This window comes from Gouania willdenowi, chromosome 11 (assembly GCF_900634775.1).
Source record: "Gouania willdenowi chromosome 11, fGouWil2.1, whole genome shotgun sequence".
NCBI classification, from domain to species: Eukaryota; Metazoa; Chordata; class Actinopteri; order Blenniiformes; family Gobiesocidae; genus Gouania; species Gouania willdenowi.
The window spans coordinates 24,413,542-24,422,022 of NC_041054.1; positions in this window are offsets into that span (position 1 = coordinate 24,413,542).

Here is an 8,481-nt window from a genome sequence, read left to right on the forward strand (position 1 = left end):
AAGAGACTCACCTGCGGTGCAGAGGTGTGTTCTGCTCAGGAAGTACGAATAAGGTGAGGGGGGTGGGAAGTTGGGATGTGTGAGCTACTGTTAACAAAATCTATTCATTTTTCCTCTTTTCATCTCAGACAATTTTAAGCATGCAGCATAATGTATTTTTTTTTTTTTTAGCTATTCATGCATTGACTGCTGTTTAATAATTGTTTTTAATTGTTCCTTGTCACTCTGTCATGCATTAAATAAGAATTAATTAATAAGGTTTTAGTTATAAACACTTTTTAGTGAGAATAAATAAAGAAAAACACAACAAAGGAAAACCAAATATAATTTAATATTTTTATATATTAAACATAAATACAATAATTGTGGATAAAGCACATTTAAAGAGCTGTTGCTGGAGAGTGCAGCTTCTTGGCTCCTATTGGTTCTGCCGGCCTTGGCTGGTCTAGTGAGCCCGGGGCGGTGCCTGGTTTCCGTGCAAGTGGTTCTTGCACGCACATCGAATGTGGATACACTTAGTGTTTGTGATAAGCTCGTATTGAGCTCAATTATATATATATATATATATATATATATATATATATATATATATATATATATACACACATATACATATGTTACAGGTCCCACGTCTGTGGGACTGGCAACAGATATAATGTCCTGTTGGTTCAGGAAAGAAACAAGATGAGCCGGCCGCATAAAGTCTGAGGAACGGAACCCTGGAAGCCCATATTAAGCAACGCTCCCCTGAGACAACACTTTCCCCTTGAGGCTGAATTGAGAAACTGCACCATTTGGTGCAGGCTGTTTATCCTGTGTTAAAATGAGGCCGCACTACTAAAAAAAACTTACAAAAAAAACAAACACATTAATTATCAATTGTGACCATACATTTGTAGGCGTCACACACTCCCTGACAAAAAATGAAAATGGCTCCTGACATTTTACCTCAAAATATACAATAAAATACAACAGACACAAAGTACGTTCTCTTAAGTCTCCTAACTCAAATAGATGGATTTACTTTGAACCATTGGTAAAGTGTAAGGGTGTGGCAGATATGGTGTTGGTAAGTGGTAGGGTACTGGTATGGAGTAAGGCATCACTGAGTACGGTTGCATGCCCCAAAGTGTCATGTGTGGTGCTTCACGTGGATGGCTGTTCATCATAGGAATAAGATCCACACAAGGTTCCTGCTGCTTAACAGAAGGTTTTCCTTGCCGCCATGATGAATTCATGTTGGGTGTGGGATACATATGTATGTGTATATACGTATATATGCATATGTGTGTATCCATAAAATGAAGAGTCCGTCCTTAAGACTGCTCTACTGTAAAGTGTCTTGAGATACCATTGGTTATGATTTGGTGCTATACAAATAAAAGATTGATTGATTGATTGATTGATTGCTTCACCGACCTTTACACCATGGACTGATGGATGCATCTGAAAAGAGGGTTGACCTAACACATCATATGTGAACTGTGTTGTTGGCCGCCTATCTCTAGTGGACCTTCTGAGTGTCTCTCCAACAGTATTAGGGGCCAGGCCAGAAACAGCTGTTCTCTCATCTTGATGAAAGTCTTCGAAACCCTTCTGGGGGGAGAGTTGGAAACATCTGACCGTCCCACTCCTAGAAGTTCCTCCTTTTCACTTCACTGCTCTGATGTTTGCCCTGCTGAACCCAATCAATTTCCTGCTGCTCTTCTCCAGTTTCTACGGGTGCTTCGCCCATGCACATTGAACCTCTCTTTCTTAAGGAATCATAGTCAGCTGTTTGACTAGGCTCAATGGGGATTGGGTTTTTCAATGACATACAGGGAGGTTCATGAGTCGCTGAAGGAGTTTGTCTGTTGTTGTCTCTCAGGTTGTATCGTAACACATAGTGGGAGCTACCATCATCGTCATCAGAACCACTTTCAAAGTTCAGTTGACGCTCAGGCTCTTTGTGAAGTGCTTTTGCTCTTTTCTTTTTCTCTGATGGTTTGATTCTTTTTCCAGTTTCTGGTGGATCAATAGGTAGGTCAGTGACAAGATGCAACAAATTACGATGCAGAACACGTGACTTGCTCCCACCCCTTTCAGAAACCACCTTGTACACTGGGTTGTCACCGATCTGTTTATCAACAACGTAAATGGTGTTTTCCCAATATGATCTTAACTTTCCAGGACCACCTCGTTCACCCAAGTTTCGCACCAACACTCGATCTCCCTGCTGTAATACAACTCCCCTTGTTTGTCGGTCATAATAATTCTTGCCACGAGCACCTGACTTTTTGCTGTTTTCAGAAGCAATCTTGTAGGTTTCAGTCATGCGTTCAGCCCATTTCTCGGCATAGCCTCGTGCTGTCCGTGCTTCTTCATTGGTGGACATCCTGAATAGCAGGTCAATAGGCAAACGTGGGTGTCGGCCAAAAAGAAGGAAGAAAGGCGAATACCCTGTTGACTCATGATGTGTTGAGTTGTAGGCATGCACGACTTGAGGGAAATAGTCTTTCCACCTTTCCTTCTGTTCCTCACCCAGGGTCCGTAGTATCTGCAACACTGTGCGATTGAATCGTTCAGCCGGATTGCCCTGGGAATGGTAGGGAGTTATTCGGGAGTGTCCCACTCCGCTCAGTTGTTGTAACGTTCGAAAGAGTTCATTTTCGAACTCGCGTCCCTGATCATGGTGTAGCTTAAAGGGATAGCCAAATCTGGGAATGTAGTCACTGAAGATCTTTTCCGCTGCTGTCTTTCCAGATTTATTGTGAGTGGGGTAGGCCTGTGCATACCTAGTAAAGTGGTCTACCACAACTAAGATGTACTGCTAACCTCCTCTACTTGGCTCTAAATGCAGGTCGTCAATGGAAACAAGCTCCATTGGTGAACTGGTAGTTATGTTCGACATTGGGGCTCGACTGTGCATCACTGGCTTATTTTGTTTTATGCATGAACACTGTCTCGTAACATAGGCCTCGATGTCTTGCTTCATGTAGGGCCAGTAGAATCTTTGTCTCACTAAGCTAAAGACCCTTTCAGTCCCAACATGGCCCATATTATCTCTATATCCACGGAGACCGAGTGGAGAGGGTCCACACCATGAGGTTCCTGGGCGTGCAGATCTCCGATGATCTCTCCTGGACTGCAAATACCACGGCGGTGGTGAGGAAGGCTCAACAGCATCTCCATTTCCTGAGAGTGCTCAGGAAGAACACCCTGGAGGAGGGACTGCTGGTGACCTTCTACAGAGCCACCACAGAGAGCATCCTGACGTACTGCATTACAGCGTGGTATGCAGGGTGCACAGCAGCAGACCGGAGAGCGCTGCAGAGGGTCATCTGCACAGCCCAGAAGATCACTGGCTGCTCCCTGCCCAGCCTAGACGACATTGCTAACTCTCGCTACCTCAGCAGAGCAGGCAACATCATCAAGGACTCCTCCCACCCCAGTGATCACTTTTTTGACCTGTTTCCATCGGGCCGACGGTACAGTTCACACAAAACCAGGACAGACTCAGGGATAGCTTCTTTCCCAGAGCTATCACTGTAACAACCAAATCCGCTCACATCGCTCACACATACTGATCATATTGATCTTGTGCAATAATACATACTGCTGCTATTGTAGATCTGTACATTCAAGCTGCTATCTGTGTATTTATCTGGTTATTTGTCAGTACATATTATTGTGTCATATTTACATTTTTTATTGTTTTTGCTGTGTTTTATATTTATATTTATTTTATTTTTTATTTTTATTTTTTTCTCTCACTGGCACCTTGGAGTTGCACTCAAATTTTGTTGTACCCTGTACAAGGACAATAAAAGGATATTCTATTCTATTCTATTCTAAAGTAGCCCATTTTCAATATGAAACTTAGCCCATTCATGCATCATTTTCTTGACAAGGCCTCTCATTCCACATTTCATGTTGTCTGTTGGTATTGTGTTTGACTCTTTCATGCTTAGAAGTACCCTGATCTCTGGATCTGTTCGCTGAGCTTTTTGCAGATCAGGCAGATCAATAGATGAAAGGGCTTCCCTGTTGCTTGATTCCAGCTGCTCACCCTGTGTCAAAGCCATGGCAGCAATCCAGGCTACATCTCCGCACTTGCCTGCTCCACAGCCTTCCCAGGTGGCAGTCACCACCTCATTTGAAAGTTCCCTCGTACATTCTGTCATATATTTATTGATGTCCAGGGGCTGTCTTGACAGGGTGTCAGCATCAACATTGCTTTTGCCAGGTCGGTGACGTATGTCAAATCTGAAATCAGACAGTTCTCCAACCCACCTGAACCCAACTGCATTCAACTTTGCAGTGCTCATTACGTAGGTCAAGGGATTATTGTCCGTATAGATGGTAAAATGTGGAGTATAAAACAAGTAATCCCTGAATTTCTCACAAACTGCCCACTTAAGAGCGAGAAACTCTAGTTTGCCTGAGTCGAGCCTGTAGTTTCTTTCAGCTGGAAAAAGAGTTCTTGAGCCATATCCGATTACTCTGAGTTTTCCTTGCTGGCTCTGGTAAAGGACAGCGCCAAGTCCCTTATTGGAAGCATTCATATGAAGCACAAAAGGGAGCTCAAAATCTGGGTAGGCGAAAACAGGGGGGTTAGTCAGCATGTCAATTAATTCACACAATGCCTTCTGGTGTCGTTCAGTCCAGGTCACTGGTGTTCGTGAGGGTATCTGGGCACTCTTTCCCTTCTGTCTTCCTTGCTTTCCCTGAGACTGTTCATCTTTTACTCTGGATGGCTGAAGGAGTTCATATATTGGTGTGGCCATCCTGGAGAAACCTTGAATGTATGAGCAGTAATAGCTTAGAAAACCAACAATTTTCTGCACATCTCCAACAGTGGCAGGTGATTAATTTTTCAGGGCATAGACTGCTTCAAGATCTTTAGGGTCAATACGCACACCCACGGCCGAGACCAAACTCCCAACATATCTCACTTCTTGTTTGAACAGGTCACATTTGGTAGGCCGAAGCTTAACTCCACATCAAGCTGGTTTAACTGTGGATTGCTCTCGCAAGGTTCAAACAGCAGGAGTGGGTTGACAATGTGAAATGCGGATGGTATTTTGCACTTTACATGTCTGACATGACCAGCTGGAATGATCATATCATACAGGCCAACCTTTAGCACGCTTTGACTGTTGTGGTCATCACTAGTGCACTTTGTCTGAATGAAATTGACCAATGCAGTCACTTTGTCCTCCTGAATGTTCATTGCACCACGAAGGAGACTTACAATGATGGGTATGAGGTCTGCATCCTCAGTGGTCCCCCGGATGAGATGTTCAATAACATTAAAACCAATCAGGGGGAGGTCAATGGGTACACTACTCACTAGGAAGGGGACTATAGAGAAATTGGGGTATCTGTTGTCTGGAAGAGTCATCATCGCTCCCACGAACCCATCATATGGCAGAGACTGACCATTTACAGCCAGTACATTGAGAGTCTGTTGTACTATGAGTTCAGCCAAGGGACGCATCTTGTGGTCGGGGAGGTAAGTCTTTACCCACCGGCGTTCAAGGATACTCACTTGGGCTCCACTGTCCAATATACAGTCCACTGCACAGCCATTAATGTAGCACTTGATTTTACATTTCCCTCCTACTAACTGGGCTACTCTTTCTTTAGCTTCAAGCTCTGTGTTGGTAAGTGAAGGGCTCACACAGTTAGTTTTCACATAGGCCATCTCATCTGTTCCCACTGAGCTGGTAGGACACTTCTCTCGACTGCTGTTTAAAGAAATAAGATCTTGGGCTTATGTGTTATATATTAACCAATTTTCAATAATGACTTTTGAAACTGTAATATATTTTTTCTGTATTATCAGGGAGGTTGTGCTTTCTCGTTACAGGAACTGTAAGTGTCTGTAACATCTTCATCACCACACCAATGACAACGTCATGATCAGAGAGGTGCTTCTTAACTTTAAAGATGATAAAATATTTCCTTATGTATATAATGGCATAAGATGGCCTCAATGCTCTGACTATGCTCTCAATAGAAAAAAAAAAATAAAAATACCATGAGACATCCCTGATTTCAACACCAGAGTCATGGAGAAATGATCCACTCAGAAACACACATGAGCAAATAACAAATGTCCATCCCTTCACTCTAGTGTTGTGGTGGTCAAGACCGGTCTTGGTCTCGAGACCAAATTTTAAAGGTCTTGGTCTTGTCTCGGACTCTGAAGCATTTTGACTCGGACTCGGGCTGCCCGGACTCTGGATTTTCCGTCAAGACCGTTCGAGACCAGCACTAATTCCTGCTATTTTTAAACTTTTTTAGAATGTGATAATAACACGGAGAACAACGGGATAAAACAATCCTTTATTCATTATTTAATCCACCCTGTATAATGACCACAACCTTCCTTAATGTGACTGAGTGACGTGTGTGACACACTCATACGTGTGTGGCTACGGTGTCAGTTTGGACCGTGGAGCGCAAAGGAGATATGAACTAATCACCGGTAAAAATCCCAGTAAAACTCCAGAAAACAATCACCAGTAATAAATATTATCTCCCTGGTAAAGACAGTAGCTCTAACAACTGGTAAAATGATAAACTGATGATATTACAGCCTGTGAAGGCTGGATAGGGGACGCACTTACTCTGCTTCTGGGTCCTAGTGCCAGCCGAGCGGTGAAGCCTGTTCCGTTTACCATGTTTAATAAGTCTGTGTGTGTTAAATAAGTCCGTGTGTGTCCGTGTGAAAGTCTGCATGTTTATGCCTCTGTCCATCCACTCTTTTCATTATATCCATGTCTTTTAAGGCTTTATTATATAATGTCGGCTGTAGTCCGGGCCGCCGCCATCTTGGTTTATGTCGTCATCAGCGCGTCATCGCCGCAGAGTTGCACTAGCACAGAATGACTCAAATAACTGTAAAGGGGTCTTATATTAGTCTATTTTCTTTTTAAAGTGTTTTTTTTGTGTCTTTAGACTCCAATTACATGTATGTATATAATATGTTCCCCACAATATAAACAGGTTCACAATATAATTATTTTTTATAGTTTCTGTTTCCACTGTATCCAGAATAATAATAATAATTCTCAACAAGAACTATTGATTAATTTGTTACATGATTGTTCCAGGGTTTGAGTTTGTTTTATTTAGTTTCACATCTACCTGTAGATCTATGTTTTTTACACTGATGACAACTTGTTTGTAGTTTTATTTCAGAAAGTTTCACTTTTACAGTTACAGTTGGAAACCTTTGTTAATTGAATATCCTAGTTATATTACAGCAACCAAATTAAACTAAGTGAATTAATAAAAATAACCTGTGTAAAGGCTTTTTCAAACTAAAAAATTATCTTGTGAACTCTGTGACCTGTTAAACCCGAACAACTGAAAGAATCAGAATCAAGAATCATTATTTCTTGGCAGAAATGCTTTTAAACACTTGCTGTACATTCAGCTGACATAAAAATCTTGTTTTCAAATATGTAGAATAATTGTGAATTTATCAGTAGCAGTAGTAGTTTTAATATTTTAGTTAATTTTTTGCAGGCACCTTTTTTGTACGTCAAATGTATTTAAAATAAACTAAAATTAAAGAGAGAATGTTATTTAACTGTTGAACCTTGCCATAATTTTATTTATTTATATATTTTTTTAAATTGAAAAAAAAATGTTTATGGTCTTGGTCTTGACTCGGTCTCGGTGCATTCTGGTCTCGGGCAAGTCTTGGTCTCGGATAGTGTGGTCTTGAACACAACACTACTTCACTCACTCATCATATTACACTCACCTGAGAAACACTGACATCACTCACTCACACTGATCATGTGTATAGATTCAGCTGATCATAGATTGCTGTTGATTATTGTATTTGGTAACCTTCTTTTCAAATTATTAATTTACATATCTGTAAAACTGGTGATTTTGGAAGGAGATGAAATAATTACTGCTAAATTATAGTTGTAGTCTGACAGTTGATATGAATTCTTATACTGGACCAGGGAGATAAATGCTGTAATCATTAGTTATTATAACCCTACATTGTGTTCAAGTGCTCATTTTTCTGGGAAGTTTGTTTTAAATAAGTTATTTGAAGTCATACATGACTGATTGACAGCCACGGATCTTGCGTAGCTCTCTTTGTGAATATCAGTTGCGTCGTGAAGGAAAGCCGAGACGTCATATATCTAGATATTTGTGTTGAAATATATTGTGGTTTTGTACTAACTTCTATGATCTGAACAAGCCATTGGTATAATTTCCAGCGGGAAAGATAGTTATGTTCTTGACATAGCTGGGCTTGCGTAAGTAAGTTAACGTTAAATGGGCGGGGGCGGGTTACCAGGGCTCTTCCTGCTGGACCCTACTGCACAGACTCTGGTTCCAAATGATGTCAAATTTGCAAGATGGAAGCACCCCTAAGCACCTTATTTTGGCTTCAAGAACGTTGAGTGGGAAAAGCTACAGTGCACGCCAACTGGGCAGAACAAACTGTAAGCATCTTGCGTTCTT